The following is a 12,219-nucleotide window of genomic DNA, read 5'->3' as shown; positions in this document are numbered from 1 at the left end:
CAGGACTTATTCGCGTTCTTTGAAACTGGGTATACACACTGTACATTTGAATGTGGGACTACGTCCCGGTGGACAATTGATAAGTAAGACAATCCTATCTTTCGTTCCATGAAGCCTGCCTTAAAATAAGAAAATGAGAGTGGAGAGAAGAAGTAGCACACATGAACGGAACAATTTCGGTGTTTGGTACGTTAAACAACGACATCCATCCATCAAGAAAGACAAAGAACCATTCTTAATTACAACTATGGTCTAGTCAGAAGTCTCAATGGAGCTGATGTGTCTAAGCGATCAAAGAGGAAGCACGAACCAGGCAAAAATCTTTTTCCCAGGTGTTACCTGACTACTACCAAATACAATAGGGAAAGACTTTGCCAAATGGTTCGAGCAGTTTCCTAGTATGAGCGAGGTCTCCGGTTTGCTCTCCTCCCCAACTTTTCTCTAAGAAATTACTTAGACGCTGAATCTACACCCACAGAGAGACAAAAAGACCAATATGATACCGGACAATGACACTTCCTATCGGAAAATTGAACGATGTATTGGCCAGCTTCATTGTCTGGACGAGATTAAAATCACACACCAAGCAGTTGCTTGAACTTGTGTAAGAACGAATGTATTCCGATCTATTTTCTTTATCATTTTACAGGACTTTTATTATGAAAATCCTTTTAATTGCCAGTCTAAATGATAAACGCTTCAAATTGTTTCCTTATACGCAAGTTAACAACGGAAGGCTATTCTACAGAAGTGGCGATCTCGCCTTGAAAGAACAGAAGCTTAGAACGATCCTATGGGTAATGGTTCGCATTGCTTCAACTCAAAGCTGACGGTGTCTCCTTCGATTGGGTTACAATCATTAAAATACTTCATTTCACTCAAAGTTGAAGGGCGCGTCCGTCCCCCTTTCTGAGAATGTGCTTTGAACTTTAGCAATTCCCATCCTGTTGTTCATTTGGCATGCACGCACGACTCATGTGCGGCGGATTCATGCCGCCAACCAAGGCCAGGATAAGGCTGGCTTGGTGCGTCCTTTGGATCTCGAGTCCGTCTGAACTTGGTTAGGACGTCGAATGGAACCGAAATTGCTTGAGGAACCCACGCTTGGAACGCGAAAGCGATTGCTGAGCGAGAGCAAAAGTGCGGAGGTCGGTTAGTTGGGATGTGTTCAAGGAAACGAGATCACCGAGCCCGCAGTTCATTCCAATCAAGCGGAGAGAGCGAACATATTGCGACACATGTAATAGGATCCATCAAAGCCTCCACTATTGACCGAGTGGTGGAAGTGTATCGTTAAAGATGGAACCATTGCATTCGCAACCGAGTCATCCTAATTGTTTGGCCCGGTTGGACCGCTTCAGTGCCAGTGGACAATTAAAGATCTAGCCTAAACCTGATCCTGATGGTTCTGGAGCTCATTCGCCACACACGTAGTTGAATGACGCCAAGGAGGTTGGACGTGACTGACATTCCAGCAGAAAGAACTCTCATTTTGAGCCGATCAAGCCTCACGTCAAGAGAAACAGTTTCTCTTGGAGATTCCTTTTGTGCGAGAAGCTAGGTGAAGGCTCTTGAAATTAGAAGAACAAAGCGGTTCATTCAAATCCGAGCACGTTCCATAGATTGACGGCATCAAGTCCATTTTACGATTCACGGAAACGAGTGAAGAGCCAATTTCTCAACAGGCTTTGCAAGTAACCCCATCCAGGTAAGAAAGGCAAAGAAAGAGCAATCAAGGTCTGCCTCCCAGCTAGATCTTTCAGATCTCTTTGATCGCTGACAACTCGAATTTTCATCTTCAGACGGGTGAAATTCGACTAAAGTCACTCAAGTCAAAAAACTCAATGAATTTTGCCAAGATATCAAATCATGTTCAGCTCACAGATTTAACAAGATGAATGAAATTCAGTCCGTCGCAATAACAGCAACTCAGGATGAAATCTGTCACAATCTCGACGACCGTGAAAAGGCCGAAGACTTGGAAATTGGCTTCAATGCTACAGATTGTGATTATATTAACTGTGACTCTTTGTCAGCCATGATTATGAAACAAAATACAAGCGCTTCCGCACTTTTGCAGAAATACCGTATGTTAGTTGTTAGCTTACCAGTTGTGTGGCAACACTGACAAAGTAAAGGTCGTTTCCTCAGATGGTGTGGGTGGTTCAAACTGCACCATGGCAAGTAAACCCTACGGACATAAGTCCCTTAGTTGTCCACACTCTCAATGCATTGAAATTCGTGCATGTGCGCCAAAGTAAAATTCAGACCTGCTGGAACCATTCTAATGCTCACAATCATCATGCGAGTTCTCAATTTGACAAATGTTTCCAAATGCTTTGCCTTAAAATGGTTCCATGGATATTTAAAGTCATTGAAGGTAAAAAAAGGTAAGAGAGATAGCTAGTGACACCAAATCAAATAAATGGTTGGAAAAAGGGTACATTAAGGTTCAATAAAAATTCACTCGCAAAATTTTGGCATTTTTGAGCCAAAATACCTTCGTTCTACTAAACCAACATGAATCGAGTATTTTGGAGTAAAACACAAGAGATTTGCATCACATTAAAGAGAAGTTTGTCGCACTCATTGATTTCAAAAAGTAAAATATTTCCTCTTCAATACGAGAAGTAGATTCACACGTTCTTTAGTTTAAATACAGGGCATGCATGACTATGAGAGCAAGGAGATCAAGGAAATCAATGCTAGGTGTATGAACAGGGTCCTGCTCATGGAGCTCGAGGGTAGGTGTCCATCATATCTACAAACACACTATCAAGTCATTTATATCCTTGAACATGGGGTTCAAAGTGCCCGACGACACCTTGAAACTTTGATCATTAACGATTTTGGTTGGCGTGAAGGTTTGAACTAGAGTTGGGGTCTTAAGACTGCTTCCGTTTTAAGTGCCAGATAGGTGACCACGGGCGAATGTACCAAGACCTTATTAATCCGTTCAAATACTTTGTGGCCTCCTCCTCCCTTGTCTTCGTCTTTCTTCCCTTTTGAATTACTCGTTCTTGATGATGCTTCAGGAGATTCGCTGGCCACTTACGATCCTCACAGGCTCTTAAAAAAAGAGCAATGAATCGAGTGCTTGTGGAGGAAGGTTTCCAAAAACATGTGTAATTTTCGATAACATGATGTATATCATTGAGTGAATTCAGCGAATTGAATGCCGTCTATTTCCTGACATTTATCAACACGAATTTTATTGTGATCGATTGAGAATCTAATGCGCCATATGGGTCCAAGTTTAACATGAAAGGGTTATATGACCTGTCGGACACTTCACCCTACCTTTTAAAGAGGACATTAATCGTTTTTAGACATATCATATTATTCGGAGGGTAGATGCTTCATTCATTTTCTTTTCCTTTCCAACCTAAAAATGACAGTGAAAGATTCCAAACCTTCCCACAAGAACGGCTTTCTATCCGACGAGCAGTTGTGATTTTTAGCAAATCCAAGATCTTAAGACGAATGGTCATAGCAGGAGGCTTCTTACTCGACCTTAGCGTGCATGGGTCTGATTGATGCACGCTCTAAGGGTGAAAAGTGTTCCAGTATATCAACTTCCAATGAAGTAGATTTGTCACCACCCATCAAAGTGCTTCTTCCTTCATTCAAAAGCTGTCTGAGGATTGAGAGAGAGAGAGAGAGAGAGAGAGAGCCTTCTTCGCCTCATTCACCTCCATCCTCGAGCATAGGCTTTGAGCTCGCTAGGTCGGTCACTCACTCGGTCGCTCGGTCGCTCGGCATATGCCTATACGTGCATTTAGGTTGTGTATACGGATAGAACACCAAAGATGGTTGCCACCGAAAGACTTAGCTTGAGGTCGGGTGGATGTGGTCTTGATTTTGGGCAAATCACAACTCGGCGGTCGGACCAGTAGTCGGAGAAGGTGAGGAAATGATCTTGATCATGGAACGTTGCCAATGCATTGCTTCTTCGTTAACATCCTCTCTCTCTCTCTCTCCCTTTCTCTTTTTATCTTTCTCTCTCTCTCTCTCTCTCTCTCTCCCCCCCTCCCCACTTTGAAGCTGCATTCGATCCATCGATCGACCGACCGACCGACCGACCAACGAGCCTCATTGGGCGAGCATGGCTGGATAGCCCACAACTGAAATTGGATTTGGAAATGAACCTGCTTTTTTCTTTCAAAGCTAAATGGAGCTTCATCTCAAGTTGAGAAACAATTCTAACGAACCTGGGGTAGCAAAAGCCGTTTGCTGTTTGCTTGTCATATGTAGTCCAGGATTAAGACAAGGAACACTGACCCCCAAACACTCGCATGCTCCTCCAATGTGTGAGAAGAAGAAGATCAACGACTATTTGCACTTGAAATGGATGGGAGAGACCAAAGAAAAGGAAAGACCCGACAGAGGTGATACAAATAAGTGGAAAAAGCATCCGCTTTGAGGTTTTTAAACAAGCTCAACACACTTTACCCTCGTGTCTCGTTGTTGATCAAACAAAAATAAAACGGACTTGGGTAGGTTGGTTAAACAAACAATACCCACGACGCTTCTCTTACACAAACCAAAGAAATACAACCCAGGCACAAACGAGGCATGGTTAAAGAGAGAGCACTTCTTGGCAAGAAAAGATACGCATCCTCCCTCTATCCACTCAAAGGACGAAGTGGTTTGGGTTCGAGGGTCTGCGTGGATTTTGAAGCCCTGAATGCCTCGCCAAATGTTCAGTTGGCCTCGCTCATAGCTTTATCTTTTTGTCGTTGAGAAATTGGTATAATTTGTTACCGCAGTCATCGTTCTAATTAGTTGGATAGGCGACTTTTCAATATAGGAAAGGACCAAAACTCCAATAATTGGGCTCCGGTGTACATGATGTTTGTTGGCCAAGAACGAATGTCAATTCAATTCGTTCCGTACTAGTATAACAAAACACCTCATTATTAGTTTGGTATTTTGAGGTAGCTATATTATATGGTCTTGAATGTTAAAACACTCTTCTACTTGGGTATTGACTTAATGGTACTAGAACTGGCTCTGGCATGCACTTCGCTCACTAAACAGGTCAGAAAGTTAGTAAAAGACGAGCTCGAAATTTAACCTTTGATGAGTACGAACGATCCCCTGACCGTAATCCAACACCTTTCTAGGGATCTCGAATTAAAATTGCTTGAACGGGTCTTTTCAAGATGTCGGCTCAGGATCTTGGTTTCCTGTGGCTTTGATTCATCCGCGCATACAAACTTTCGTAAAGGATGGATGATTCCAGTTTCCTGTTTTGTATTCCTCAGGAAATACTTTGAACTTGTGCTAAGTGAGGTTGGGTCGAAATAGAGCTAGACAAAGATGAGAGAAAAATACTAACAGGGGGGAGGTTCCGTAAAATTATTCGCCACAGAACTCAAGAGCCAAATTTAGTTCAGGAGCATCTTGGAGGGCTTTCGAGACATTAGGGAAATCCAACAAAGTAAGACCAGCGGGGCTTTGGAGTGCTAGAAGTTGCGGATTAGGAAAGTAAATGCCATTGAGCCAGGACCATTGCATTTTGCTCCTGCTAACCAGGATCTTCTTGGAAAGCGTCCTAGACCTTGACCAATAATTAGCCCTGCTAATCAACGAAAAATTTGCGAGAGTGTTTCATTGGAATAAAGCGGACGTTTTTGAGCTTCAAGGAAGTAGTGACAAGATGAGATGATCGAGTTTGCAAACTGCACATGTGTTGGGATGAAGAAGGCCAAGATTAGCTGAAATACAATTCCAGCGATCCAATGTTTTCCCCTATGAGACAGAAGTTTGGACGCCTCGGCTGGTGGTAAATTTCAACTTGGGGGATATTTTGGCTTTTTGGATGACGCCAGATTGAATTCGATTTGTGACATCTTGCGAGTGGAGCCATTTGCTTGCCACGAGATATCAGAGTGAGTTCAAACCAAACTCAGAAGTTTTGCTAAATGGATAACTTTTAACCTAACAGAAATGTTCAACTCTTGTAGGTAAGATCACTAAAATTGATTAATATAGTTCGTCTTGAAAACCTTTCAAACACTCGTTGCACAGAGTTCGTATCTAGTTCACAACATAATTTTTAAAAACCCGCACAGCCTCTTGGGCGTTGTAGGAAAATTCTTCGATTACTTCATAGACCCGAAGGTCAAAACATTTTCTTCAGGGCTTATATTGTGTCTTGTACAAACCAACTTGGTAACAACAGCTCCTTGTTCCCAACTTTTGCTTTTCTTTCTTTTGCCACATTCCTGACTGATGATTATCAAAAAGGCTATTCGCAAAGCCAGCTCTTTTAAGTCTGCAGTAGGTAGTAGTTCTGGAACGAGTCCAGCAAAATTCGGACTCGCACAAGTCCTTTGATTTTCTGACTTTTAGAGTACTCGAGTACTTTACTAGAATCAGTTCTAGCAAAAAGACTCGTCTTGCGAAAATTCTAAGAAAAAATGAATAAATTGTAGACGAGTCCGGACACTAGTAGGTAAGTGCTTGGTTATTTTTTGCAAGAACATTTCAAAGGCCTTTGGGTTACACTGAAAAATCGCGAGAACGATCAGGATGAAGAATCTAAAGAGGAGCGCACACCATCTTGGTAGAATGGCAAGACGAGAACATTCCGAGAGAATCTGCTTATGCATTCATATGAGATATTTGGCCTAAAAAGAGAAAGGACCCACTTGTATTCCCCTTGAAAAGCACGATTTCAATCAAAATCCGAATTCAAGTTTGAACAAGGACTGCCTTTAAATGTTGGAGCTGTTGTAAACGAGCAGTCAGAATTCATCTATGATTCTATTAAGATCCTAACATTCAGTACAACGGCATGAGAATGGATGACCCACGCGATTGGCGACCTCTTTCTTTTTTTTCAGGCTTACAATAGATATGGCTTTTTATGATCAATAGACTAACGATTTTTCAATGGCGACGGGGTTAAAGTCGTTCAAGTTTCAAGCTATTATTGATTATAATTGGTGCTCAACTTTTGCCTACCGAACCACGCATTGAAAACTACTGACAAAGTCAAATGGCAAAGTCCTAGTGTCTGCATTTTTGGCCTTATTCGAATTATTGCTGTTGGTTTGGTCGAACTAATGCCAAATCAAAATTTAAGCTGCCCAAACTTACCCAGATTCAATAGTGAGAACTTGTCAAGTAAAGAACATAAATATTTCTGCGTGTTCCACGCATGATCAATAATTCACAGACGATTGCTCACTTGGGACCGCAATATATATCCCTTTAGCTATTGTAAGTACAGTCGTCTCATCACGTTGGTGCCCGCGGCCAGCCTTGAGGGTAACCGATCCAACTTGAAAATCTACCAATAGATGTTGCGGTTTACTCGGGCAGAGATCTTTGCCCAATTTTCTGGTCAAATTATCAGGTTGACCGCTTCCAATCCTTAAGACACAATTTTCTTTCTGCCTCAGGCCTGTCAAAATAGTTCGTTCGCTTCAATCATGCGTTATAAAATACTTATTTCACTTTTTCATCTTAGCTAAGCTTAGCTTAGATACTAGCGGTGTTTGCCTCACTTGCAACTTTAAACAAGATTTCTGAGCCCAAAGTGTGCTTGTTATGCTATCTGTTCCGTTTCACAGGAAAAATAACTTGGATCCGGCTGGTTTGGTCCCAAATGATCATCAAATTATGTGAAGTCATCATGTTTGAAGCCCAGTTTTAGGTTTGACCTTATTAAGAAGATTCCGTCGAATAAATGATGACATTAACATGCTTAAAGTGTATAACATAATTCAAAATGTAGGAAGTTTAAAGGATATTGCTTAAAACTGAGCGCTCATTCAAAAACGGAAAAAAATGTTCTTCATAGTACCATTACTCACTGTTTCGAAATCGAAACCAGGACTGAGGCACGATCCTCGGCACCTCCTGTTCGTGCACTTTAGATATTTGTTGATAGCGAAAAAGTAGATCCAAAAGCAAAGGAAATTGGAACACGACTAGACTGGACTGGACCCTGTTCTCAGTGCAAGCATTTGCGGTTTAGCCATTGGCTCAATAGTTGAGTGAGACTCAACGTTGATAAAGCTGGAAGAATACACTGTACGTACTGTACATTGCACCAGGACCCTCGTTTGGACAAATTGACTGGAAGCTTTTATCCCCGAGCTTTCTCTATCCGATTTCTCATCAACCATCAGGAATTGAAGTTATACGTAGTTTGAGGTAGAAAATACGGATGATTAAAAGCACACCAGGGATGATGTACGTAAATACCCTCGGAGGACAAGTTTGACCTAAGTCTCAAGGTCGGATCCCAAAGACGGAAAAGGAGCAAAAACCCAACCTCTAAAGCACAGAAACGAATAGGTTTCGTTAATGAAATGAGTACGCGATGGTTATTTTTCGTTTCGGGTATAAAACAATCGGTAGACTTATGGAAGACAACGAATTAAAAATATCAGCCAACCTTAAGAATACACAAGTGGGATGGCATGATTGTACCTGATGGTATGCTATTACTAGCCTTTGTACCTACACATAATAATACATGTAATGGAGAACATTCAAAAATGATGAAAGGGCCTTCTGTACAGTAAGTAGAACGTGCCAGTTTGAGAATGTCGCTCTTCCGATAAAATCGGCACATCGTTTGCAATTTCTCTTCTCCTTCACAAGTTTGTTCACGTGCCTCTGTCAAGTACGAGTCCTCCTTTGATGTTGTTATGATTTGTATAGGAACATGTCAGGAACACAATCCGGGGAGATTTTTGGAGATATGTGAATTGAGTTGTATCGTTATCGCCCACTGAAGAAAAATAAGTCGAAGAACTGTTTGGTAACATTCCAGCAATACCTCTATATTGCTTGAACAAGCTATCCCATCAAGGAGGGACAAAACGACTTGCAGATAGTGCAACGAAAACGAGACAGATGAGAAAAATATGTTTTCTACGTGTGCAACCTTGAGCAGCCCTCAAAGTTTCTCTCTGACACCTCGAAATTCTTACTTGAACGATGAGGAGATATCAAGAGGAGATGTATCTTTTGAGTTTTCTCCAATACTTTTTAAAATCCATGGTGCCAACGTGCAGATGTGCCGGCATTAGTCCGATAGACTAGTAGTAGATTGACGAAGTGTAAAGACCATCTTATTTCTATTTTTTCAATTGATTTTGTTTTTTCTTAGCACGTAGATTTAATGCTTCAAAAAAATGGTGAATGTGCTTTTCTGAGTTTTAGATAGCTTGCGTCAGTCCCGGTGTCTCCATTTGAAATTTTTCAAAGCAGCCTTGTCGTCTCAAGGGAGCTTTATTTCCTTTGCTTCGGACAAGGCGAGGAGAAGTGAGTAAGTGGTCCGTGGTTTGCAAGCTCTGGAGCCTCTGAATCCTCCTTCTTGTGACAAGATTGTCGAAAATCATGTGCAGCGTGTTTGTTGTGTGTTATGTCACAATGTATTGCAACAACAGCAACGGCTACAGCAACAACAACAACAACAACAACAACAGTACCATCCACCAGCTAGGTCTCTGTTAAATAACGAGACACATACAGCGGGTGCCAATTGACATTGTCCTGTTTGGCTGGCTTCCATGTCAAATATGACATCCCGACGGATCCTGTTTGTCCCCCACATGGTCGACTATGTTGTGCCATATTACATTACACACTCTGCACATACATAATAGTACGAGGGCATTCATGCTGAATGTAGCAATACAGCAATACCCTGGTAGTGACTGGTGATGCACACTATCGTAAATAATTCATCATGATTTGTCCCTTTCAATCCTTGTCTCATGACATGCTTTGCTTGCTTGCTTCTTGCCCTGAGTACTGGTACGCGCACGGCCAGTCTGTCGTCCTCAGAAGCCGTGGAATCAGACGGACACTTGTTGCTTTCCAGTGACCGAGAGGAGAGATCCATCCCATTCTCAGTCACATCTACTACTGTCTTTGCTCCCCTCCAGGATTAGCCCATGACAGGCATACGAGGTGTACTTCAACTGATCAGGCTACCTTCGGTGAATGTAAAGGTGTAAAGGTGTCAAGGCAAGGTTTGAAAATGCAATTTGAATCTAAATAGCCGGATCCTGTCACTGATGCCGATTTCAAATAACAGCCATCGCGTTCGGTCCTGAAGTGAGGAGATGTGCAAATGTAATCTATTTTGTATTCAGAGGCTAGACACGTTCCATTTATATATGTGGCTTTTCTAGTGCCAATAAACGCTCTCCATGCTGGAAAGTTGTATATGTGGCGAAAGGTGGGAAGAAAAAAAGACTGATTCCATTTGAAATGGCAAATAAATTTATGCCTAGCATTAAGGCTTGCTTTAAGAAGATGTTATCATTGGCAAAATTGATTCAATTTCTGGTGAATTGAAATGGTTTTGTCACAACCTGTACAGTATTTCTATGTTACTCGCGAAACTCGGTACGACTTGTGATTTTCGTTTCGGTTTCGGGGCTAATCAAGACTAACAACAAAAAAGCTCCTCTTGAGGGAGATTAAAATATGGGCCCTTACTTCTCGGAAACAACGGCGCTTCAGAATTCGTCCCCACTTCCTCTGCAGAGGGAGATTTTTCACGTTACGCCGTCGGGTTGGGATGAGTCAACAAAAATTTTGAAATGCTAGTTTTGCGCGCTTCCTGCGTTGTCTGAACCAAAGAAGATCTACAATTGCTTGAATAGTTATGAAAATTATTTATGGGGCTTCCAAAATTTGGGAGCCTCATTTTGTTGACAAATTCATTTTTGGCACATTCAACTCCAACCAAAAGAGGTTAACATCCTTTTTGGGACAACCAGATCAATCTAACCATGCAGTAGTGTCTAGGGATCACTCCTAATAAAAAAAATAAAAATATGGAATTTTGATTTGTTGGGATTGATCTTGGTCAGAGGGTCAGCCATCACATTGTCCAGTTTGTCCGATAGACAACAACTCGTTTAAATATCATATTGGTTCTCCATCTTTGGGTGTGAATTTAACGTCTAAAAGTCCCTTCGAGCAGATCGAGGAGGAGAATCGAGCCGGGCACCTCTCTCGTAGCTAAACAAAAAAAACTAAACCACCTCTCCTTTCCTGCTTGACGACAAAGCCATCGGAAGTCCTGTACATATGGTAATATGTCAATATCGATTTCTAGTATCTGCAATAATCAAGCAGGCAACACTGTATCGCCAAACCTTCTTCTTCATCATGTTTTAACCGACACAGTGAGCAATAACTCTCTTAATTTTGTTCCAAGGTTCCACTAAACGCCCTCAGACACATTTGGGATTATCTTTCTGTTAGATTGCAACAAATACCATGAAGACACAAATCAAGTGTCATAGAGCAAGTTAACATCAACTTTGATTGAGTAAAACTGTAGCAGGTCGAGTGAATTTCGCTCATTTTTCATCGTTAAAGATCAATTCGCGAGATGGAGGCCCAATTAGGGAGCCAATTATTTTGGCCCTAAAGCCTTAGCTGTTACCTCCCCCGCCCACCTAATCATTTAACTCTCGCTTTTGCGGATTAAGGCAAACCCCATTTCTCTTGTATCCGAATATGTGATACAAAAAAGCTAACGATAAAAAATATGCCTTGCTAAGAGTTTGCTCAAATGGCAAGATTTCTAAGAACGATTTTCGAAAGTACAAAAATAAAAGAAACAACTTTGTTCAAGCTCAGGTTCTCAATATTAATCCAATTAAAACTAATATAAAAGAAAATGTACACAAATAGTTAGAAGATGGCATTAACATCCTTTGTTAGGTATTCCATTGATATTTCATCAAGGTGGAGAGGTGGCACTACAATTACTCGACAAAAGTTGTATTATGCATCAAATTTGGCCACAAAATGCTTTGGTTGCATATTGAAAGAGTATTATTCATTTTTATGTTATCGAATAAGCAAATAATTTGTCTCGACATTAATATGAAACCCGGGTACGAAAGGTACCTGATACTGTACGTCTTCAAAAGTATCCATGAGCTTTGTCCCAGCCCAGGATTTAGGGTCAATTCTAGTGACCGCAGAGGCTTAATGTGCGTTTTGAGAGCACCTTCAAGCCCTCAAGAATCCAGGCTAGTCAGAACAATGAAGTCCACCTCTCTTCTTTCTCGGGCTCCTTCATTGTTTAATTTGCTTACCTCTAATATTCGTAGGTAGCATCTTTCAAGTCAGACTTGGACCAATTTTTAGATAGCATTCCAGATCAACCCTACATTCAAGGACTAGCTCGGTCTGCCAACTCAAATTCGTTGGTAGACCAAATAT

General features: G+C 41.4%; 1 protein-coding gene across 1 annotated transcript in view; it reads left to right on the top strand.

Annotated features, from left to right (window-relative positions):
- Window positions 1–1,163: 1,163 nt before the first annotated feature.
- Window positions 1,164–12,219, top strand: part of LOC131881399 (prolactin-releasing peptide receptor-like) — a 33,693-nt gene continuing 22,637 nt past the window's right edge. Inside the window, exon 1 of the mRNA XM_059228244.1 lies at window positions 1,164–1,708. The gene's annotated coding sequence lies outside the window, so the exon portion shown is untranslated. The remainder of the gene's footprint in view (window positions 1,709–12,219) is intronic.

Source organism: Tigriopus californicus, chromosome 5 (assembly GCF_007210705.1).
Source record: "Tigriopus californicus strain San Diego chromosome 5, Tcal_SD_v2.1, whole genome shotgun sequence".
In the NCBI taxonomy this organism is placed as follows: Eukaryota; Metazoa; Arthropoda; class Copepoda; order Harpacticoida; family Harpacticidae; genus Tigriopus; species Tigriopus californicus.
This window is presented reverse-complemented; position numbering and strand designations above follow the sequence as displayed.